Source organism: Stegodyphus dumicola, chromosome 9 (assembly GCF_044657685.1).
Source record: "Stegodyphus dumicola isolate Sdum_Otavi_A_Nest chromosome 9, ASM4465768v1".
NCBI lineage: Eukaryota > Metazoa > Arthropoda > Arachnida > Araneae > Eresidae > Stegodyphus > Stegodyphus dumicola.
The window spans coordinates 136345955-136372518 of record NC_140776.1 but is presented as its reverse complement, the minus strand read 5'-3'; the positions used below and the strand labels follow the sequence as shown (position 1 = coordinate 136372518).

At 33.5% G+C, this 26564-nt stretch overlaps 1 protein-coding gene across 1 annotated transcript in view; it reads left to right on the top strand.

Moving 5' to 3' along the window:
• Positions 1–26564, top strand: part of LOC118190894 (synaptotagmin-12-like) — a 506095-nt gene that overhangs the window by 85568 nt on the left and 393963 nt on the right. The window lies entirely within an intron of this gene.

Below are 26564 nucleotides of genomic sequence, written 5' to 3'. Positions count from 1 at the left end.
TATGGTGAACATTTGACCTACCCTTGAATTGTACTCAAAAAGAAAAGCTCTAATTAGCAATTCTTGGAGACAAATACCGACACACTTATGGTAGCGTAGTGTAAGTCTTCGTACTGCTATTGGTTTTAAGGTTGACAGGGAGGACAAAATGGTTCTGGCTCCGTTGACTTAGGCCATTTAAGGTCCCTCACATATTCCTGTGCTACTAAAGCGTTTTCAACTTGCGCCAAATGTTATAACCACTACAAGTCACTGCGGAACTTCTTAATTGTGTTGCTTTTTTGTGAGAAGATTTAGGCGAACTAATTATATAAATACTTATGAATCTGGTCTGATTCAGAACAGTGGGATTAGTAAGAAGAAGAAGAGATTCTTTTGGGTTCTGTTATAAAAAATTTAGCTTTCTAAATTTAGCTTTCAATTTCTCTTTCTCTGTATTTATATGAGAATCTACTCGTCTAGAAATACGTAATAGAAAAATTCTACTAATATAAATAATCAAAGATTTTTAAATACGAAGCTTTTGATCGTCAGATAAATTTGACATAAAATTAAAATTTTATAAAATCTCTATAATAGAGATGCAATATAATTAGGTTATGCATTTTCAATTTTTACATTTATATAGATTTAGCAGTAAATTTTGTTACTATTATACGCTTTTAAATGAGAAAACGTATTTTGAATACACTATATATTACCTTCTTTCCAATAATTTCAGGATTTATCGAAAAATCTTCCAACAAAACTGCAATCACCATTTATTTGATCCTTAAATAACAGAGAGAAAAAAATACAGTTGATCTGTTTACTCAGAAAAAAAAAATATTAAGTTAAAAAACACGTTGGTAAATTTCTGTCCATGAAACAAAAAAGAAAAAAGGGTCATTAAAAGGCAACTTTTTCTCAGGATTTGGAAGGCTTTAAAAATTCTTTTCTTTGGATAGGCTGAGGTCAAGAAAACATTTGTCTAAGTTTCGTTTTTCAAAGCATTGTAGCCTGCCCTTAATTAATTATAATCAAGTTCTCTGTCTTTTATTTAAATTTCTTTACATACTCACTTAAATGCAGGCAGTTTTTGTAAACATTTATTTATTTATTTACAAGCTGCAAGTAACGTTTTCTTAGTTTATTGTTAAATTGAGAAATTTATTGTAAATTTTAGAAATTAGGAAGACTTTTATTTCCGAACTACACCTTTATATGCTGGTATAAATACATGCAATAAGGTCTGAATACTATTTCTAGACTATATAGCCAGTTATTAGAAATAAGCAGACTTTACGCAAAAAGATACTGAATTCAAAAATGTGATTTCTTATATTTAAGAAACTACGAAATTTAAGGACAACTACTGCTGAAGAATTTAAAGAAATCCTCGTCTCATCAACTGATAAAACTGGCATTGAGAAAAAATCAGATAACAGATCTGAAAATGAATTCATTAATTATTGAAATAAAAAGTTGAAAAATCCGGTGCTCGAAGAGAGAATTAAAAGAAAAGAAAGATTTTTTAAAGGGAACACTCTGATATTTATTTACACGTGGGGCGGGAAAAATTCTCATCTCGTTCGCTGGGATTTGAACTTGGATGAAATTCCTTGTGTTTTGTGTCCTTTGCCGGGTGAGGAACTTAAATTTCAAAACCTTTAATTCGATTCATTTCGTTGATAGTAGCTGATGGAAAACACATTTCTGCTCTGATCATTATTTTATTACACCTCATCTGTGCTTCTAAATTCAGTCTGTACTCAGCACATTTATCATCATGTAAAATACTATATTATGTCAGGTAAATGTTAAGTTTTCTTAAATTAACGGCGTTTCCAGTTGAAGAAAATTACTGAGTATAAAGTTTGGATTTATTAATAAATTTGAATTATTGAATAATGTAGTAATTAAAAAAATTCAATTAAAATTTATCTCATAGGTTATTTTTCGAAATTTGAAATAATATTTTTTAAATTTGGAAGTAAAATAAAGCAAACATGTCTTTATTTCGTAACGACCTGATTGTTTCAATTTGTTTACAGAGAAATCAGTTAAGTGTGAGCACGATTTGTTAATATTCTTCCTTCCACAGAAATTATTTGGCTCCTTAGAATTATAAAATTACTGCAAGTATTAGATATTTTCAACAGTTTCTGGTTCCCCTTGAACACTGCTTTGTGTACGTCATGAACTAAGAAGGTAGGAAATAAAAAAATCACTATAATCAGTTTAGAAATTTGACGATAGATTTAAAGACTATTGTGTCACAAAAATATCTATCTTTGGTAAGAAATTACATCGTGCTGAAATACGTATACGATTAACATTCAGAAATGATTAGTTACCATTCCCCTTTTAGATAAAAATAATTTTCTTGTAAAAGGAAACAAAAACTAATTTATAGTCTTATATTGAACTTGAAAGGCTTAACTGGATGTTGAAATTAAAAATTTCAGTGGTCCTTTCATTAAATATATTTCATGGTCTCAATGACATTAGAAAGCATTTCGTCTTACAGCATAATCATGTTATAATTTTTTGCAAATGTTAATATCGATTTGATTACACTATTTTTTGAGCGCGTATTTTGTTATAATATTGTGTACTGTTTTGTTTATTTGCTTCACTTTTGTATTTAGAGTGGCAGGGTGTATTTTCGTATGATTGAATTTGTTGCCCTTTATTTTGTATACTGCACATTTGTATTTCGTAGAATTGAAGATTAGATAATAAAGAATTTAACAATGTTTAAGTTGTAAAAATAGCTCATTTAGAATTTTCAGTATACGTAGAAATGCTTTTACCTGGCCTAACGACAATATTTGTCGTCTGATTGACTACATTTGACGATTTAGCGCCAATTTGGCGACTCACAGCATTTTCGAGGCTCTAAGAGCGATTTTTCTCGAAGCTTCCGGAACTTCTACAACACTATATAAACAATGCTTTGACAACTAGCAGTCAGTCAGTTAGTAGTCAATTCTGAGTGATTTCAGAAAGAGTGCGGTTTAAATAGAAATTTCAGAACGAGTGCGGACTGTTCAAAACTGAACTGCGTTTTAGAGTTTACCCTGTGAGTAATATCGGCAGATTACATAGTTTCTCACTTGTTAAGAAGGATATGCATAATACCTGCGTTTTTCTTCTGTAATCCACAGTTATTTTTTTCAAGTTATTATTGATTACAATAAATTATCAATTACTTACTGCGCTTCTGAATTGATTTTGGAAGAGGCATCTATAAATCCATAGCACGAATCAGTATTACAATTATCATTATTTTAGGAGCTAAAGTAACAAGAATCAGCGTAATTTTCAAAATTTGTAGGACTAGTTTCGAAGGTTTAAATACAGAACCTTCTTCTTCATATTTAAACTTTCATATTAAACTTGAGATTTAAACCTTAGAAACTAGTTTTACAAATTTATCTTTATTACTTTAATTATTGTTTTCTTAGCAGCTCCAATAACCGCTATTCGACGTGTTATTTTAACTCGGATTATAATTATCATTAACGGTGATTGTTTATAATCTCAGAAACACTGGTCACTTTCAGGGGTAATCATCGTGAGACTTCAGTAACTCTAGCAATATAATTTAATTAATTGGTTAAAATTTGATGTGATTAACTAAAGCGACAGAGTTTTCTTGACGTATTTATAGTCCTATCAAAAGTAAGGGAAAAAGCAAAAGTCTCTCAGCAGCCTAAAAGTAATAAATAAATACTTCAATAAAGTATAATAATTGAAGACAACCATAACAACCGTTTATTACTCTTAGCGATTTTTAAATAATTCTCCAAGGGAAGAATTAATGAACCCTTTTATCAGCACTTAAAGTGAGAAGACATTTAAGCCACATTTTAAATTTAATTTAGTCAGAATGCCCACATTTCAACGAAACTCGAGTGAAATTTTAATGCCGTAGATTCGGTCTTGACGTGTGAGAGACAGAACTTTATATTAAAGAATTAATTTTCTGTGAAAAATCAATTTAAATTTGAAGAGAAATTTTTCGAAAGAAGGGGATTTTAAATTCTTCAGTATTAAAAAGTGCACTGTTAAAAGGGAAAATGGTGATTTCGAAAATTGTTCTTCTCCTTCACATAATTAGCGGGCTTTTTTCTGCTGTGGCTCAATATTTTACACTACAAATGCATTGGTAAAAAAAGGGACTTAAAAAACGTGATTCAGAAAATTCACATCCCTAGACGAAATTAAAAATTAATAGACTGTTTTCTATAGTCATTTAATATTTTACACTTATTGCTTTCCTTAAATGTAAGAGAATTTCTAATTTTTAAAAATTTTTATTCTAGTGCGGATATCAGATCAAAATTAATTTTTCTACTTTTCACATGTTCCATCTTTCTTTCTTTTTCTCATGCATATTTTTCTTGCGTAAAATTACTATGTTCGACAAATACTTTTATTCATTCTGAACAATAATCTTAATTCCTGTAACTTTCACATTTATTTTATAAGGTGTTTCTCCCACCTTCTTAGCATGCCTTCGTAGTGTAGTGGTCAGCACGCTAGGCGTGTATTCCAGAAGTCCGTGGTTCGATTCCCGGCGAAGGCGTGGCTCATTTTTCCCTTCTCCTGCTTCCAAAAAATAGCTAATGTCTCTACAAGTTTAAATTTTCAAAGCATGGATGTAAAGTACATTTCTGATTAAGCATGAAAAATAGAATTATTTAAACAAATTAACTTCGTTTACATTACCTTTCTAAGTCCTTTGATTTGAATAATCCTCGTATGGTTTGCCATAATTAATGGCAAACCATACGAGGATTATTTGCCTAATGAATGGAGTATCTTCTTAGAAAACTTTCGAAAGGAAACTGTCTTGTATTCACATTACACATGGGAAAATTACGAAAAGGCCCATGCTGCCAACCCTTTCTCTGAGATTTAAACAATCAGTGTTTATCGACTTTAACATTCGGCCGTTGGTAAGCTCTTTCTAATTCCGTATTAGCGTTTATTTCCAGGAGATATATGTCTTCTGTTTCCTGAAACCTGTGGGTAATAGTGTTTTACTGATTACAACCTCCACACCTACTATTTGAAAGTAGGTCTATAACCCAATGCCTTTTTCGGTCACATAATTTCATTTTCACAAGCATATGATATACACATTATTCGCATATAAAATCTGCAAATTATTATTCCGCGCTTATTGGGCGCAAATTCTGGAAGGTAGAAATTGCTTTGGGCAGCAAATCGGCAAACGTAGGCCCCGGTAGACATCCGTGTTACTTGGAAATTGGATTTGAAAATGCATATAGGCGTTAAATTTGAGGCATCCATACGCACCATACCTAAATTATCATTCCGTATCTAAGGAAGTTAATTAAATGTTCTTGCTTTGTTAAAATAACCCAGAATTCTGAAAAACTTCAGCTATATCTTCTGTGGGCATATTCGTCGCAAAAATATAGAATGTGTTTAAAGGTTTGTGTGTTTTCAAATGACCGTATACTTACCGATTAATGGATTCATTGGAATGGTGAATACTCTTCGGCCATTTACTTATTTCATGACCGAGAATGTTGCCCAAGTTGCACCACACGGAGCAACCAGTTTTACATCCGTAAGAACAGGGAAGTTCTATTCCAATTTTGATGGAGAACATACCTTGGAGGAATGCCTTGGAACATACCTTGGAACATACCAGAGGATGGAAACGAGGGTCTTCTGTATTGTCCCCTACTACCAAAACTCTCCAAATGACTTTCGCTTCTCCAGTATTTTAAGCGCCTCCCACTCTGCACAGACACTACAAACTTACGAGTATTCAAGTGGAACCCGAACCCAAAGACGCGGTAAACAGCAATGCTAACCACTATAAGGATCAGAACGGCATAGATCGAATATGTAAATTGAGACCAAGTACCTCTTTCGATTACGTTAAGTTTTATTTCTGCTCTTTTGGGGTGCACTCGTCTCGCACTGTAATGGTATTTTTCTAATTATTAGCGGAGAGATTAGTCTAAATCATATTGTTACTTAGTTCTATGATGTTGACGTAGAAGCATTATTAGACAAGCGTCTCCAGTAAGCAGTGCCTGGATTTTTTAATATAGGATCTTTCACTCTATGCTAATTGAATCACGTGGAATGGAAATTGACAACTATTATCATCATCAAAGAAATAATTTTTTTCAAAGCGAATTTTCGCGATTATTTTTCGCGAATTTTAAGAAAATTTATAAGATTTCACGAATGTCAGATTTCTTCGCCACCATAAAATAAATCCGAGAAATGCTGTTCTCTGGCACATTTCTACCAACCTCGATGTTGAAATCTGAGGATAATGAGCTGTCACTTTGACGTTGGTGTGAGTGATATCGCAACATATATGTCTAAAGTGGATTGTTTGGTCCCACACTATGTGCCATCCTAGATAGCCTTACAGGAAAAGAAGAAGTACAGGGGGCACCATATCATCGCCCTGAGCAAAAATGATACTGGCCCGGTGTACTACCTTTCCGTATTTATTGAGAATTAAACAAGATGACATGCAATCATACAGTTCAGTGCATCGCACTCGATTGGAATAAGCTCTGTTACATGGTATGGAGGTAAGGTGCAGATATGAATGAAGACTGAAGGTACGTTAGAAGTGTGTGTTTGATGGAGATAATAATGGCATTCTGAAATTATTGCAGAATGAGGGGATTGAAGATTAAGGATGGCACATATTGAGTCTATGTCTGTAGAGGTAGTCGATGAGGTTCTTTATCTGACTGAATGTTTTTCGATGCTTAATTAGAAACTGCCTGAATTCTAGACCATGGTTTCTTGGATGACGGATATGGTAAACAGACGTCATTGGACAGTTGAAGATGTAGTGCTCTGAGTCTCCGTTGCTTCCGCAAATACATCTGTAAGAGGTGGCTTTGTGTCTGTTGTAGAAGTAGAGTAGAAATGGGCCGTGGCCCGATATAGCAACACAGCTAGATTGCCTTACAGCCTAGTGATCTAGCCTTACAGCTAGATAGCCTTATAATGAGATAGTCTTACAGCTAGATTCAATTCAGAGATGATAAGTTATTTTTTATCATTCTCCAAATTTTAATTTGGATGTTCACCTTCTATTGTAACTGGCTCTTTTATGACACTGTATTTTAAATCTACGACTGGTGTGAGAGGTTCGTGTGGCCCCTCACCCTTTCCCATACCATCTTGGGGTGCTCTAGACAAGGGAAACGCGGTGCTATACCGATTAACCATTATGTAGAGGGGTAGTGCTCGCTTCCTCCGTCACTTATCATCTCTCTTGTAACTCTTTACATATTGATCTAATACTTTCCTGTATAATTAAGAAACTTCAACGGTATCCGTATATCAGCTACTCGATTCACTAAGAGAATTGTTTCTCTATACCAGAAATTGGGCCCAGCCTCCTGTTTGGTAATGTGGGTGCACTTAGATTATCTTTCAAATCTATTTAATGGAAAATAAACAATGAACATTGCTTGATAGAGGTAGAAGTACAATTGGGAGAACACCAGAATTTCACTATAGGTTTCCACAAATGCAGCTCCGCTTCAATTTTAATAGAGAATACCCAGGGGATGGTCCGAGGATCTTTCATCCTTCTGGTATTCTTCTGGTCCGAGGATCTTTCACCCTTCTGGTATTCTTCTGGTCCGAGGATCTTTCACCTCTCGTGTGGCTGGTGTGGTCCTCGGACCACACCAGCCACACGAGAGGTGACTGCACACACAGACTTTCGCTGTGTATTTTAAATGCGCTTTTGCCGCACAGACACTATACATTTACCAAAATCCATGCCTTTTCGGCCAACCCGGGTTCATCGATACGGCAGTCAGCTCACTAACCTCCGTATCGATTGGGTGGCTATTGTTTAAGTACAATTCGAAGAAATTAGAAATTATTTACAGAGTCTTCATTTCTTATTGGTAGGTATCAGTTGGAATGTTGCGGCTTTTGCCCCCATAATATAGTTGCGAATTTAGCCAAGTTGCATGTTATATAAGCCAAAATGTGAATTCGAAATTAAATCGTCGCATCTAGATCTACTAGTAATCGTTTTAAACAAAGCGTATTAATAATAGAGTTAAGTCTTTCATCGTTTTACTTCTATGTTTCCTCGAAAATGAAAAGCTTGGTATTTGATAAAACCACGATGCAAAATTTATCAGAAAGTTTAAAAAAAGAAAGAAAGAAAGAAAAGGAAATATTACTTTTGTAATGATTGAATTTTCATGTGTGTCACTGCAAATTCTTTTCTGCTATACTCAAAACCAAAAACAGCGGACAGTAAAAAGTATACTATTGCCACAATAAGCAGCCTCCGATTTTCAGTACCACAGTTTAAACATCTCTCTGCTGTGATGAGGAAATTGCTTTTCAAATGAGAAGAAAGATATTTCTTTGGTGACATCTTTAAGGTTACGCGAGTTTAAAATAAAATAAATATTCTGAAAATACAAAAAGAAATTCTTTCCCAAATATATGCTCTCATTTTTCTCTTTCTAATCTTAAAAAATACTTCCTCACCCCATCTGAAGGATTTTACTTTTACTTTGAAGACGGCGTAAGAGAAGAAATGAAATGCCTAGAAGAAAATACGATTTTGTTTTATTATTTTTCTAGGGTTTTGCTTAGAAAGGGCTCAGCTCTTTATTCTGGCATTCAAGTAATACTGAAGATGCATAATGGAAACTTTTCGGACTTTTCAGAAAATACCATTAACGATACATTTTCTCACCTATCCTTTCATAGTTGCGAGATTGCTACGTAATTTTCGTGTTTTTGATTCAAAGCGTATTTATAATTAAAAAAATTAAAACGGTTGTGAAAATGACTTAAACGTAGTTAATTTTAAGAAAGAATCAAAATGAGAAATGTGTTTTTTCAATTACTATGATATCAAGTTTCAGATCTTAAAGATCGAAAATTTAGTTTCTACATATTTTAAAAGAATAGTATAGTTAAGTTTTAAGTTCTATGCAAATTTCATTACAAAAAATTTGATAGATATGTTGTGAAGAATGCAGATTAGTTAAATCGCTAACATCGGTCAGATAGAGTCCCTTGTGTAACCACATTCGATTTTTATCCTTCATAAGTAATTACCTGGTTATTCAGCGCTGTACTAATTCAATTACAGCAAACCCCAAGTCATTTCAAAGTTATATCGTTACATCAGTGAATCTACATTAATAATATCAAGCGCAAACTGGAATAATTTATTTCGCGTTCCAGAAAAATCCAGGAAATTGAAAATATTTTTATATATTTAAATACTATTTTAGCAGTAACTGTAAGCTAAGAAGATTCTTTATGGTAATTATGGCAAACTGAGTGGACATTTTAATACCATTTAATAATCGCAAAATTTCTGTTTGATATCGACTGAATAAATAACAGCGTGCTATGATAAAAATAAAGGCAAGCAAAAAATACAGGAAACTATCACGACTGGCTAAAAATAACGTGGTTACGCCGAATGAACGTCAGTCAGTTTTCTTATTTAGTGACCTTTCTGACTAGCAGAACCAGAAACTAATCACCTGAAAGAGATTTTAAGTTGTGGACGTTGATCCGAAATTGCTTGTATTGAAATGGTAGACTAACTAAAAACTGATTTCGAAGCCTCCGATTGTGACTAAATCTTGCAGCCAAAGAGATACCCTAAAACAGAATATTTGTTTTCCTGTTAAGTGTCACTTTCGAGAATGTTAACAGCTGATGTTACGTTCCTTTCTTCCTCCAGGCCACAATGTAAAGTCATGATACAAAGAAGACGCGGTTCACCTATGAATATTGCAGAGCTGATATGTTGTCTGCTTAATGTGACATGTTTTCTTGCACGATGTAGACAAGCTGTTCTAAGTGTAATCAAGCTGCATAGCGTAAATAAATCGACGAGAAGACGCACAATAAAGGTCACTGGCAGGTAGGTCTTTTTCAAGGTTAGTGGTTCGTGGAACCTTCTTGAAGCACGTATTCGGTTACTTGGTGTTACTAAGTGATTAACAATAAGTTAAATGCGCTACTGAGTTTAATAAGGGACATAATACGATCCTCAAGAAGTTACCTGAAGATCATCAAGAAGGTGGATAAACGAGGTGTGCTTCGTTGAAACTGTAGATTCGTTAAAGAATTAATTTCACGGCCACTTTTATGACAACTTGCCATTTCATCCTATGAAAAAACGTTTCCATTCACCAAGCGTTCAGTATCTTAGCGAATCAATGATTCGAAATTTCTGTAGGACATCTTTTACAATATATTAAAAGCGAAGCTTCAGTATTTGCTGAGGCTTTTACCAAATGAAAGGATTTATGCACATGAACGTTACCAATGATACAGTGCCTTAAAATTAAGTACCTATTAAAATAGTAATGGGAATCTTAAGTTTGTTCTCAGTCTTATTGATCTTATCATTAATTTATTTTATATTATTTCCTCTTTTACTCGAATGTCTTAGAGGAGAAACTATTTTTTCTTACCTTTCAGACATTAGTGTGAACTGTAATTTAGAACACTTGAAAATGTAACACTTTATATGTTTACATAAAAATCTTACCTAAAATAGATTGAAAAAAGCTACGTGTAGCCTTTTCGTGTATCATGATTTAATGATACGAATACCATTTTTATAATTTGGGGATTTCCATACTTATATCATATTGTAACATATACGATTCAGAACTGAGACGTATTTCTTAATATTTCTTTTTGCCGACATCTCTTCCCATGGGACATTCTAAACATTTTTCATTATGATCACGTTTTCTTTCATGTTAATAAGCTCGCATAAGCAAATTTTTCTGTCTGAATGTCACAGAAGTCAGACAGGTAGAAGGTCAAAATTTTATCATTACCACAAATGATCCTGCAAAACTATTTGCAGGATCGATAAACTTTCTACCATAATAACACCAATATAATGAACTCATATTGCTGTTGATGGTTCTTGTCTCGTGTTTGAATGCTATGTTAAAAAGTCAGTCATCGTTTAAATTTGTTTCCAGTTAAATAAAACCAATGGTCCGAGTTATTGTTCAAATTCATGTACTGCCGTGTACAGATTGCAAGTAATTGTACAAATCACAAATCTCTCTTTTAGCTTTTCAGTTAACGACACATGTGCGTTAAGATGAAGAATAAGAAAGGGGGAGGAAAAAATCTCATTCTGGAAAAGATAACACTGCACAACATAGTAAACAGACACTGCATATTGGAGGAATAATACAGGGAAGGGCATTACCAGGAAAGAGTAATGTTATGTAAGATGAAAAGCAGGTGCTCAAATTTTTGTATTCTTATGAACAGAGTAAGAAATGCCCAATAACCATTTACGATAAAAACTTTGCAGGAAGTGATTTTTTTAACTGCTCTTGATGCACTTTTGTTGTTAACGATCTGTTATTTAAAAAGCTATCAGATTTGTACAATTGGTTGATTTTGCAATGTACTCGAAAAATTTGTTTAATGCACTTAATAAATTGTAAACCACATCCTAGATGGATGGTACTGTTTAATTTAACTGTGAATGCTGATGAAACCACATTAAAAAGGGCCTTTTTTTATCTAATTTCGATAATATAGTAATAATGCTTACTAGAATCAAGATTTGAGATATGAAATTTTTTGCCTTTGCGTTGAGTTGCCAAATCAGAGCGTTTATCATCAAAAATAAAATATGAACAGTGAATTCATAAACTCAGATAGCAGAGTATAATTTATTGATATATTGATGAGTACTGAATTCAGATTACAATTAAGAAATGTTTTATGGTGACTATCAAGGAAAAATCAAGGAAAAAGAGCTGCCTGCATGGGCGTTTTCGTAGTTTCCTCCTATGAGTAACGCGAATCCAATGCAGTTCCTTACAAAAAAACTTTTGCGGGTAGCCGTTTTATGCTTTATCATAACTCATATTGTAACCTATTTCTTAAATACATAACCCATAACCAATAAGGGAATTTTAAAAAAGGGAAAGTGTTTTCTGCTTCCAAATTAGCAAATGTCTATGCGATACCTAGACACTCCGGATTCATTCACCTGCATTGTAACTTTGTAGAGACATTAGGATTTTTTTGGAAGCCGGATAGATGAGAACTTAGCAAACGCCTTCACAGGGAGCCGAACCACGGACCTCTGGAATACCGAACCAGCGTGCAGAACCACTACACCATGAAGGCACGCTAGGAAGGCGGGAGTACTGAATTCAGATTATGATATAAAACCTCCTTTTAAAGAGATATAAAACCTCCTTTTAAAGGGCGAATGGGGTTTTTAGGGGACCTAGTCGCCAAATCCTGAGTGAGGAGAATCATCATCCATCATCCTTTTAGTTCGGGCGCCACTGTAGAGATGTTAAGATTTTTTTTGGAAGCCGGGGAGATGAAAAATTAGCAAACGCCTTCGAACCACGGCCCTCTGGAATCCTGGCCCAGCGTGCAGAACCACTACACCACGAAGGCACGCTAGGAAAGCGGGAGAAATACTTTATAACTTAAAAATAAATAGAATAAAATGAAAGAAATAGGAATAAAGAAAAACAGAATAAAATAAACAGAATAAAAAAACAAATCATCATAGAAAATAGCGAAATTGTTTAAAATTGATAAAGAAATACGATACCAGTTTCCTCATTCAAAATATTTAATAACTTCCATATTTTACTTTTCTTTTAGAAAGCAAATCCACGCTTTATCTCAGAAAAATATCTTAACCATTCTTATTTCCCAGTTGCTTAATTTGAGACACTTCCAGTGAACGACGGTCGCATCATCATTAAAAGACTTAGCATGCCCCAGGAGGAAAGACGGTTAACAAAGAGCATGCTGGGACAATTTAATCTCTCTTGACATACGAGAATGTTCAGTACAAAGCTTTTAATCTCCACACTCATGCATCCATGTTTATAACTGCCAAGGTGAGCAATACAAAAGCTGCATCTCGAATTTCATTTTAAGTAAAGGTTTTATGAAAGAATCAAGAGGCTGGGTAGTAACAAGAGAAGTACTTGTTGTAACTGGAATTCTTTTAAATAGCTAGATTAATTGCGTTTCTATATTTAGCAGATAACATAACCTTTGGATAAATGGTGATTTTAAAAAGGTGTAAAAGAAATATTTTGGTTTCATAGGTTTGAAATTCTATACTTGATGGTGAGATTTTACCGCAAAGGCTTAAAAGCAAAGTTTGCTATTTTTAGAATTTTAATGCTTCCGAGAAGAAATGAATCACAGTTAAATTTTATTCTTTTCATGCTTTTATATTTATTTGCCTATATTCGCTGATGCCCTGATCAGTGGAAACATTACGACCAGCCTCATACCATATTGCTCCACATTTGGCAGGCAAAATAGTTGCAATCCGTTGCGCCATGGATTCTATTCCTTCGTTAGCGTTCAGAGGATGATTTTTATAAGATTTGAAAGCAGAATTCAATCAATTGACTTACATTGCGAGGAACTGGTTGATGAGCTCCATGGCTTGCTCAAAAGAATTAATGTCGAAAAATTAGGAGATATTAGCATGTTTCCAAACTACTGTAGAATAGTACCAGATTTTTATAAGAAGCATTGTCTTGCTGGAAGTGTCTATTAACAGCGGGGACGAAGAAACTATGAAAGAGTTAACTTGTCAACAATGATGTGCGCTTAATCCGTTGTTATTACTGTGGGTCATGCAAAAACCAATTGCTTAGAGACTTCCACAAAGGCCCCAAAGCATAATACCTCCCATTGGCTTATCAATGCACCTCAGTATAAGTATTTATTAAATGTTGACCTGGATAATGACGCACCTTAACACGGGCATCCATGTGTTGTAAATGAAATCGTGATATATCCGACCAGGTAACACTTTTTCATCGTTCTGTGATCCATTCACGGTGTTCACAGCTCCACTACAGTGGTGAAGGTCGATGACGTTGGGTTAGCACAGGCACGTGAAGGGAGGATCTGCCAGGGAGCCATCCGAGTGTGATGGATGCAGGATGCATCAGGGGCAAGATGCGATAAAGTTTGTCCAGATCCACTTTATTCCTAGACATGCATTATATTCATACATGCAGAGATTCAACTACCGGCAGCCGCCTATATGCCTTTATCAGGTAGGTTAATTTTTGACCTCCATATTTGTTCATTCAGGAGTGAACGTCCCACGTCTTGATGTTTAGTATCAGTTTTATTATCCTTCAATTTTTCTTAGGTACTAACAAGATAGTAACATTTTTCTTCGGTACAATTCTCTAGCGTTCGTTTCAGGCAATGCCATAAGAATCTGTTCCACTTCGGAGATACTCGTTCCTAGGCTTTGGAACGTCGCCATATAGGCCTCAAATCACTGAAGTCAGCAGCTTTCACATTATCCGAATTCGTCGTTCATCTGAGGCCTCAACGTCTCGGCAGTCTTGAATTACATTCCCCACTTGTCACATACCATTTATATCATTTAGACGAACATACCTCCACAGTGAAGAAAGAGTCGCATAATATCGATCAGGGCAGGTGTTCTTGCTGGCCAGTACAAATATGTGGTGGCTTACAAACATAGTATAGAAAATAGGAATTCTGTGAAATATCACATTTTAAATCAGGTTTATCCAAGTAAAACAGTTGGTCTACGGTCTATGGAGTTTGATCGGATTTAAAAATCTGGAGTTCTATATCCGGATTAAAAAATAACTTCTAATGCAGCTAAAACTTTAGAAATGTTAGTATCGATCTGAAATTTATTTATTAATAAAAATTATTAATGAAATATAATTATTAAATATTAACAAACACTAGCATTCATTTAGATAAACACATTTAACATACTGAAAGCCTTATTTCATAGCCCAATTTCTGAAATAAACATTAAAAAATATTCAAAGGTCTGTCCAACATTACAAATATTAGAATAAAATTGTAATGTCTAATTTTAGCCTTCTTTCTGATCTTATTATTGTGTTTGTTCGAAAATAAAGTTTGTGAAAATTTGAAATATCCAATATTGTAATTAATTTATAATATTTTTCCTTTTATAGTCTTTTTTATTGAGCAAGCAATCAATCACCTTACTGGTACTACCTCGTTTGCCCTTGCTCTGTGGGGTCGCAACATGGTTGATTGATCAAGGGCGGGGCGGCACTGAATCCCATTTGGCGCCTATAAGATCGCATTAGGTCGGGAGCCGTCTCGTTCCATCAGCGTTGTTACGGACATATAGGAAGAATTAAGAAATTCAGATGCACCAACAAAATGGTAAAATCTGTAGACTTTTCAAATTTCGTCTCCAAAAATATAAAACAATACTCACTGACCCATCTGAAGGCATGCCTCGTGTATATTTCCGAAGAGGTCTTTTCCGTTTCGTGCGGTACACCAGTGGTCGAACGGTTAAAACGCTGAACACTGGTAGCTCGACAGGAGCTCGCTTCCAGGGAACTTTCGTTGTTTTCTTCATGTATCACGTCGATAAGAGTCCGTTTTCCTTATAAATTCCTCTGGATGTCATCCCTTCGTTAAGGCATATAACCCTAGAATTATTTGATTAAGGAATTAATCAAATAACCAAATTAAGCAATCTATATTGCATCCGCAAGAATTCAGTTTTTATCTACTTACTTCAGATAATAAGCCTGCAACTTAATAATAGCATTTCTAAGGATGCTTCTCTTATTACTTCCTTGTACGAAGTAAAAAGGAAGTATTGTAATCGCGAAAAGTTTCATTCAGCATATTTCAACGAAAATATCCATTTTGACCGCTATCGAATGCAATTTAACGATATTTTTGCGTGATATCTGTACGTAAGGACAGTATAAAAGACTCGTTTTCACCAAAAAAATTATAAAACTCGTTTACACCAAAAAAGTTTAAAATTAATTCTGAAGAGAATTTTTCGTGGCGTCTGTACGAACGTATGTACGTACGTACGTATCTCGCATAACTCAAAAACGAGTAGCCTCAGAACGTTGAAATTTTGTATATAGGACTGCTATAACATGTAGATGTGCACCTCGTATTTTGTTTGCAATCGGCCGCACCAAACGTATATAAATATATTTATATATATATCCACTCTGTTACCCGGCTCAGTGATCACAGTTTCTTTACTTTTATATGCTTGTAAATTGTACATTTTTTTGCTTTAAAAATGATTGAATTATGTTGTTTTTATGCCTTTACTAAATCTGTATGCAATATTTTTAGAATTATCAACAATTTTAAAGTTGTTTAAGTGCCGCTAAGCCTTTTTTTATGGCGGCCATTGATTGTTTACATTTGAAACAGCAGACTAGTGGATTTGTTGCCAATCTAGAGAAACGTAGCTTCGCAACAACAAAGATAACGCCTTTATTTATTATTGCCAATTAAATCATGCTTTATCCTTTCTGGAACTTTTTCGAGGAAATAAGTGTTTAAGATTTATTTTAATTTAATTTAAGTAATTTTTAATATAGATATTTTGAGTTTTTATGTATTTTTGCCTTCTCGCGAAGTGAGAACTGAATTAATTAAATGAGAAATGCACAATCGTCTGTGAAAAACTGCTTCTTTTTTGTTTTGTTTGCTTAATTTCTTTTATACATCATTCTAGCTTTAATAAAGCTAGTATTTGAATATAGTATTTGAATAGAACATGTGGCAAAAATATAGTATTTGAATAGAACATGTGGAAACGATTAGATAATTATATTCTTTAAATGATATAAATTTTGTGCATTATGAGTTATAATCAGAACGAAATATAATACTGTTAAGTGAATCTAGCGCCAGAGTGTCGCTATGGTAAACAAATACTAGAGTGAACTTTCAAGAATGCATTTATTCTATTGTGGTTAATGCGCTGTCGGCGAATTAGATTTAATTCAATCCAATAAGTTTAAATGAAATGCAAGAAAAAATGCGTATAATTTAATATTCCGTACAAGGAAGTCACGTGGTGTACACATCAGGTTTTTTAATATGATGACGGTAAAATGATTGTAAAAACTGCGCTTTTGTCCTATCTTAAGCCTTGTCAATCGCGAGAACAAGGCCTTGTCCTTAAGCCTTGTCAATCGCGAGAAGGCAAAAATGGCACTATTTAAAATTAAGAAAAGAAATTAGGGATGTTGTTCCGTCTTTAGAAGCCAAATCATATTCGACGAAGAGGATCTCAGCTCAATTCTTCAAATTACAGATTCATACTCCAATTGGATTCTTGCAGACAGCTACAGCTCCTATTAGTCTAACTGCTTCAACTTGGAAAATAAAACCCGAGTAGTCATTTTAAGCATAATAGATCTATCTTCGCCCTGTGCAGTAGGAAGTGCATTTGCAATAGTTTTTCCCCACGTTTACTACTTCGGAAACGATATAGTAGATAATTTGGCGAAAGAAAGGTGCTCACGGAACTCTTACGTCTTCTCCCTTGGCCTTCCATGAAACTATCCACATAGTGCCTATAAGAAAATTCTTAAGAAGTGAGATAATTCCTCCGTATCAGTGGTGAACAGGTGGAATGATTCAATTTTGATGTTATTCCACCTGCTCACCACTGGTATCAAAAAGATTGCTCTAGTTGTATACTTATCTTTGGTTTTGACAGGCTTAGGTATCGGCTATAGAAGTTAGCTGAAAATGTATAAGCCTGCCAAAGCAAAGTGCGTGAAAACTACAAGGATCATTTTGGTACTTGTGGGTCGTGGAGACGGTGGCCAAATGTTATGGCAAAATGTTAATTTTAGCATACAAGAATAATTACTTAGCATACAAGATCGCCTCCACGAATAATTACTTAAAGTGTATGGAATGTGCCCAATCAGCAGACGTGTTCCAACCAAAATAAATAGCAAATGTGTTGTGAAGGCAATAACTCAATTGTTAAAATACCAGAATTATCGACTATAACATTCAATAATATTAAAACATGTTACCTTACCTGTAATAGTGCCATTTCTTTGCTTAAGAATACACAAGAAGCATACTTTTGCATATTTTGTTAATTTTATTTATTAGCAGTTGCTTTTTCAATTTACAAATTTCTTGCTTATCATATATATCATTTTATCATTACCCAGAGAATATCGCTTGTAAGCAAAAGAACACACGCACACATCTTGTTCGTGTTCATGTCCCCGACGCACAAGTCTAGACGTGCAAATTCCCATACCTAGAATCATCTCCATTAATCAATTAACACAAAAATATATATTTTAAAATCCCTAGCAGTATTTTTAGAAAGCACGAAGAATTATTTAGACATTACAAAAAAAGTTGATTATCTACAGCATGTGGTGAACAATAGATGAAGTTGGCCGAATATGTCGTTAGTAAATCACCTCATTTTCATGGAAATGAAGCTTTGGAGAATCATTTGTAGTTCGGTATATGCTTTTGCTTAAATACACATGATGCTTTTGTAGAAAAACTGGAATTTGAAGAAGGTATCCACTAGACCTTCCCTACTTTCGACTTGCGGAAAAACAAAATTGGCGCAGGGGACGAGGCAAAAAATGGCCACTCTCGGTGGAATGTGTATCACAAAACCGGTTCGGTCAGACTTTATGCTTTCGCGCTAAGCGATGACGATTATTCCATCTAAGTGACAGGTTGCTTTTACACAGTGGTGAACAGGAGGAATAATCCCGAAACTGAATCACTCTTATTGTACCAGTAACAGATACTATTTTTTTTCCTTTGAAAACATACAGACTCTCCGTGCACCACATATGTACAACACGGGGCTTACAGAAGTAAGTTAACTAGAACATTAAAGGTTACATGTATAAATAAACATTAAAAATTACATGCATAAATAAAGCGAACAAAAGCAGAGAACAGCAGTCTGGACTTCACGAAAACAGATAAGTTCACTGGCCAAGTCACTCCGTACATTTCCAAATCGTTCTGTAAGCATAATCTAGGGCCATCAAATGTAGGGCACGAGAAAATCAAATGTTCCACATCCTGAGGAACTCTTTTTGAACATTCACATAAATTGTTTGATCGTAGATTAAAACGAAACAGATAACTTGCAAATTTACCGTGACCAGATAAAAACTGAGACACTTTAAAATTTAACGAGAGGAAAGACTCGGAATTCAGTCTATGGTAAATAGAAGGAAGGAACTTTTTGGTGACTTCCGCATTACAAGATGAAATGTATTCCTCATTCCACATAGCTAAAAGCTTTTTATAATGAAAGGACTTCCAATAACTCTTTGGAATGCTAATGTTGATATCAATGGGTAAATTTAAGGCATCTTTAGCTAAGAAATCAGCTCTTTCATTTCCGTAGAAACCATGATGAGCACGCACATAAGCAAAGCAGATATCAATACCTCTAATTCTAAGTGAACTAACAGTTACTAGGGTTTCGATAACTAATTTATCGCAGCTGGTAATACTGTTCAAAAGTTGAAGAGAAGAAAGAGAATCAGAACAAATAAGGTACTTTGAGGATGTTGTCCCATGATCCTGGATCCATTTGACGGCAAGATAAATGCACAGAAGTTCTGCTTGAAAAACTGTACATTCATTCCGTATACGGTGTCTAAGAAAACAAATCTCGGAATGGCCTTCAAAAAGAACAAATGCAAGGCCAACCTTGTTGTTCATCTTGCTGCCATCTGTAAAGAAAACCATATGAAAACTTATTTCAGCAGTCTCTTAATAGATACTATTACCAGCGATTAATTTTGGCTTTGACAGATTTATAAATTTCCAACTAGTATCTACAGCGGAGTGTTTCAAATTTGACAATGATCGCAGAACATATTCGATCTGCTCAAAATGAAAAATCAGTCAGGCTTCTCCCAAACATATTGTCAAATGCCTGTGAATATCCTATTTTGACTTTTAATTTTTGTTTTACCTTTTTCTTGGATGGTATTATGTAAAGTGAATGACAGCTTTAAGAAGTTTTCAGAATTTACGTTTTCACGAAATGCTGTTCACTAAATCTTAAGCTTTTTCAAAAGCTGAAGGGAAAATGGCTCATTTTCCCTTCAGCTTTTGAAAAAGCAGGCAATACACAAAGGTTTTAAAATGAAAGCAATACACAAAGGTTTCATAACGGATACTGTCGAGCATTTCCCCTTAAATTAATCATTTCAATATAATGAAGCGATCTCTTCGTTGTGAAATTAATGAAATTAACTGTATAGATGAGATCTTGGTAATAATTATAGAATTCCGATCTAAATTAACTTCTCTTGAAATCGATTAAACAGATTATAAATATTACGGAGAATATTTTAGTATAGTTTTACGGAGAATATTTAGATATTTTCCTACTAATAGATTAACTTATCTCGGTTATTCTCACAATCATTGGAATGGTACTAATTCTACGACGAAATCTCTGCTATTTCCGTATTAATTTCCTATTACCTTAAATATCCATTAAGCCTTGTTTACCTCTCTATCACAAGAGCTCACATGCAGAGTTTCTGCATTATTCTGTAAGTTATATGAACTAACTGTAAATTAAAATTCAATTCTCATAATCTACGGCGCCATTGTTTGAAAGCCCCAAAATACCTTAACTATTATTCCTAAAGTTTTCTCATTTTTCTTATGATAAAGGGGGGGGAACTCAGCTTGGTATAATCGAAAAGATCTTTCCTCAGTTAATCGATTTCGATAAGGTAAAAGACAGTCTTAATATCTGTATAACTCTACTTCTGGCTTGAGAAAGCTATACACATAATGCACTTTCGTAGTTCAACAGTATTTATAATGAACATTATTTTTGTGAATTTTTCGCATTCGCCTCAACTCTCGCACAAAAGAACCGCAGAACTTCAAAACAAGATTTATTAAGATTCCCCCTTTTTCTTTCATGTGCATTTTTATATCCAACACACATTTCTATAATTGGAAGATAAACATGCCAAAACAAAAAATTAAAATTAGACTAAAATGCTATATTGCAGTAGAATTGGAATAAAACTTTAATTATTTCGAGGCTGATCTGATGTCGGTCGATTTTCTTCAAAAACAAAAGAAATTTTGCAGATATTACAGAATATTCAAGGAGGAAAAAAAAAAAAAAAAAAAAAAAAAACGCATTTGAATTATTCTTTCAAGCAAATTTAATAATAAGATTTAAAAAAATTAATATTTTTTTTAATCTTTTCATTAAATTTTCTATTATCACCTGGTAGAAGGTAATCATTTTACAATACAACATGCGCAACATGAGAACCATTGAATTCGAGCAATTTTTGAAGTTTTCGAAAATTGCATATTCTCTGGCCGATGGAATGGAAAGGTAGGCTTAAAATTTCGTCTGCAATAGCAATTTTTGGTTAGCCATTATTATGCCCATAATTATGCTCTTCTTTATGCATCTCTAACATCACTGGTGTTAATTTCATACAATATTATGTCCATTTGCAACAAATACTATGCCAAATGGCTGTAACTGCTTCGGTTATGACTGTAACGAAATTGTAAGGAATCAACTTAGAATATGAAACTGAGGTATAGAAATTTTTATTAAAAGAAAAGTATTTTTAGAAAATTCCATGTAATTTTCTTGTAGAAATTGAAGCTTTCTACCTAGATAGGTGATAATTCTGATCTAAAAAAATCAAAGATAATTCTTTCTTTTCTCTCGAGCTTGAAATCTTTTTACTTCAGCTTAAAGAAAGAAAGGACAACTAATTCCATAATAAAATTCCAAAGTGACTAAATTTTGACAACGTTACAGTTGTAAGTCACAAGGTAAAGGTCAATGTTCTGCGGACCAATGCACAAGCTAAAGGTTAATGTCCTGCGGACTCTACTAAACAGAGAGTTATCGTTACGTCTCAATAACTCACAAACACAGAAGATTTTAAAATAATCTTTTTATTTTAATCGAAAATTGAACATAAAGGAACAACTCATTCTGTAGAGACATTAGAAATATATTTGGAAGCAGAAGTTCTGAAATATTAGCAACGCCTTCGTCCGCAGATCTCTCGAACCGCAGATCTCTGGAATACGCGCTCAATGTACAGACCACCATACCACGAAGGCATGCCAAGAAGGCGGGAGAAATACCTTATATATCCCCCTTTTAAAGGACGACTAGGGTTTCTTGAGGACCCAATCGCCAAAACCTGGGTAAGAGAATCATCATCCACAACCTTTGTAGTTCGAGCGCTACTGTAGAGACATTAAATTAACTGGAAAAGCCAGAAAGATGAAAAATGAGCAACCGCTTTCACCGGAAATCGAACCACGGACCTTTGTAATACGCGCCCAGCGTGCAGACCACCACACCACGAAGGCGTGCCAAGAAGGCGGGATTCTACAGATGAACCACCACTTGAAGCTACTCAAACTAAGCAATAACAGACAATTAAATTAAAACGTAGGCTAAGACCGCACATTCACTAGATTAAAGATTCAATTCTCTTACAAGCGCATAAGTTTAAAGCATCGGCTAGCGAGAATGTCAAAGCCAAAATACCACTTTTAAAGAGTTGGTGAAAAACGAACAGGAGACTTGAGTGCCAGAAGCTCTGTTCTTCTATTCCTCAGCATAAATACAGTTAAAGCTAATTTACATTTTGGTGAGGAATACTGAAGAAAGAAATTGTAGTGAAGGTCGAAAACATAATAACTAGTTAATTAAGATAATACCTTACGTAGAAGTTAAATCGAACTGGGAAAAATTAAAATTAATTCTTTCGCTAACATGGCAACTGAAATTATTGCTCTATGCCGAACTACTGCAGAAGTAATAAACTTATTACATAAGAAACAGTCCATTAGGAATTGCGATAATGAAACGTTTTAATACTACATATATACAATATATGTGCAAATCTGTATTTTGTAAAATATGTATAGCTTCTTATTCTAATTTATTTATTTATTTATTTATTTTTTCATTATCAGTCCTCCTTTAAAGTTTCTTTTTTCTATTTTTTTGCGATGGATGGAATTAAATTAATAAAATTAATATTCTTATATTTCTCTTTTCATATATTTTGCTTCCTTAATATTCACAGCTGTAAAACTAATCTATTCTCCGATGTGTAATTTCCCATAAATTGTTTCATTTTTTGTTTTTATATATCTGCACTTACTAAAGTATGCAAAAATTATTCAATCTCCTTGACAACAATTAAATTAAGGAAAACAGTTTTTATTCTTTTGCCACGTAATATTTATTTTCCATCAAAAATCTATTTAAATGATAATTTCAAGAAATTTCTGCTAGGTATACGTAAGTACTTTTCAACTCGAAAAATTTTCCAAAAACGGCATATTTGTTCGTATGATTTATTTACCCTAGTTGTTTATTTGGTTTCTCAACAAATGCCTAAAATATTTATTTATTTGTTTATTTAACATTAGAATTAAGGAGAAGAAGAAAGTAACGACTATTTATTTTTCATTTAAGAAATTTAAAGAACAGGAAAGAAAGCTTTATTTTTATTTTAGCTAATCTTTTCTTTTATAAACTTTTAGCAGAATTTCTTAGTTACTTGAAATGAAAATAAGTTTTATTGTAGTATGTATAAACATTAGAGATAAAGGTTTATTAAAGATAGAGAAGGGTTTATTAATAAAAAAATATATTATTTTTAAAAATACTTTTCATTTTGAAATGTTAAATTGTGTTGAAAATCTTCGTATTATTTTATCGCAGTTTCTTTTTAACTAAGTGAGCAGCTTTCGATCTAGAATAACACAAATGAGACAAAAATAATGTCAGGGCATATGTATTGGTGCGTGAAAAGCTTCATGAAAGTCTTAGTGCTTTCACTAATAGATCTTTACCTATATTCAGTGAACTTTAATATTGGGAAATTGTTTGTTATTAAATATTTCGCTGGTTGAGATTTATAATAAATTTAATATATGAAATTTTTTTAATTTAGTTAGAAATTTTTAAATTTTTTTTTAAATTTAGTTAGCAATAATTTTTAATTTAGTTAGAAATGTTTTTAATTTAGTTGCCAGTTACTTAATTACGTACGAGGTAGTATTTTGTGCACGTTCTCTTAATTAACGGAATTAACTGAAAATTGGGAATTAATTGTAGCTATGAAAATTATACATTTTCTGCGTTATCGATTACGAAGGAAGAATGTTTTGTGTTATAAATAATAAAAATGTCTATTTATTAAAAAAAATATGTAAACAATAGAAGAGGTTCGAGAATTTTGCATGTTTGCGATTTTACCTCATGTTAAAGAAATTCATTTTGGACTTGGACCGCTTTAATTCAGTCTCTGTCATTAAATAAAAAATTGATTATTTTTTCGAAACTATGCATAATTTAAAAGTTACTTGAAAATTACGAAGTTTTCAATTTCATTTTTTACGTGCATTAGTGACATTTCTTCACTAAGAAAAATTCATTCAAATTAAAACCATGAAGTAAATCCTTTTTGCGTGAAATTACAAAATTAATTTTTCAAAAGTTAATTTGACCTTAAATCAGTCCTTTAAAACTATACATTTTAATAAACATAAACATTTCACAATCATAAAATAGTATGTTGTTGTTATTTCAAATTATCCGACAACTGCAATTTAATTCATTCGTCGAAAATGTCTGACATCTATCGGTCATTTAGCTGTCTAGGTACACCACAGTGGGTAGTGCATCTGGATTTTACACCCTCGAAAGCAGGGAAATTGCATCCCAGTTTTGATGGAAAACACCCAGAGGGACGAATCCGAGAGTTTTCCACCTTTCTTCAGCTATCACCAAGCTTCTCGAGAGGACTTTCGCCCCGCCTATATTTTAAAGACATGCCGCACAGACACTATACATTTATAAAAACCCAAGCTTTCTTCGGATTTGAATTCCAGTCTTCGATACGACAATCAGTAGCACTAAGCACTGTACCTGTCAGGGCAGCCATAAATCATAAACATATGCATTGAAATTATACCGACAAAAAGACATGGCAATTGAAATATCTACAATAAAAAAGAATATAACATTGTTATACTTTAAGAGTCTTAGTAATTTACCCCTAAATAACAATATGACAATTTCGTTTCTAAGTAATTTTTAAAATTCCGCATTATATGTTATTTTTATGGCAATATATATGAAAGTTTAGAAAGTCTTGCACTTAAAATTCTAACTATGAAGGAAACGCGGTACTGAAATTGAAATTCAGTGTTTTCCTTCATTCTTTTGTAACCGCTTTCCTAAACCAAAAGTGATTTACATATGCAATTACCATCGCACCTTGAAGTGAAATTAAGAGCTCTAAACATTTGTGACCTTAAAGGGAACTTCTTTTTTCGTCTACTGAAAACCACATTTTATTTTGTAGCTTTCCTCCTGAATAGACCTGTTTTTTCTCGGTAAAGTCTTCTTGCGGAAAGCATTATATTTCACCCGAAACTAAGGTTTTTACAAAGTAATGCTGTGAATAGGTTTTATTTTGGGTACTGGTGTATAACATCTTCTCTATATGCACGAGAGAATGTTTGGAGATAAAAGTTCTATTAAAGGAAAAGCCAGTTAAGATCATATTCCGAGTAGTGTTTGCCAAGCGAATACTCAGGTAGTTTATTTCTTTTCTGCAGGCCTTTCTGAATTTTCTGTATAGCCTTTCTATATTTGAAGATTTAAGATCGAGTAATGTAGGACTAAATAGTCTGGCATTCAATTTGATTTGTTTTTTAAATTTTGCTTAACATTAACAGACACTATACATTTATAAACGGCAATCAGCAGCACTAAGCACTATACCTGTCAGGGCAGCCAAAAATCATAAACATGTGCAGTTTTTCATTATTGTAAGAGAAGTATCGCAGGTGCTCTTCTAGAGTGCTTCCAGTTTCCTATAGCGCTTATACTTGTCTTGTTTATCACATGCAGTAACTGCGTAAAATGTAATGAACCCTCTTTATGGTAATAAGATGGTTCCAGATCTTCTGAGAGATGGTGATCTTATACAGATAACGTTCAATACCAGTATTTATATTCGATACACTGGTTATTTTCAGAACTGGCCGTCTTAAAGAGATCTTCGCAAAAGGGTTCACTGCACTTTTAATACTGCTATATAATTTCACTTATCCGGCCTCTGACTATCCGGATCATTTGTTCTTCATTCCAGTCCATTTATAATTAATGTTCTTAATTTATTTTGTTTTATTTATTTTTATAAATATGTTTAACATATTTATTGGTTTGTCAAAAAGCAATGTATTGTAAACATCCTATTAACATTCATTTGTTTTATTTCAGTAACGTATCACAACTTATTTATAACATGTAATCATGTGTCATTTGAAATCATTGACTGAAAAGCAATTACGAACTTGTTAAGTCATATACTTCGCTTGTTCTACAAATTATTCCTTAATCATAACAAATTACTGTCTAAAAGCAGACTAAATGTTGAACTGGGAATTTCACCAGAGATCGAGAGTTTAAGTGCAATAACCGCTAAACATTGATAGTTTGACTCGTGTTTGAAATTCGGTGAACGGTCTGGTTACATGGGTGTTCTTGTGGTTTTACCCATACGGTAACTCGAATACTATTATCCTGTTCACTCCATTGGCAAAGCAGCTTAGCAGCGTCTGAGTATACAGCTAACATGTCACACTAATAAAGGAGTTTC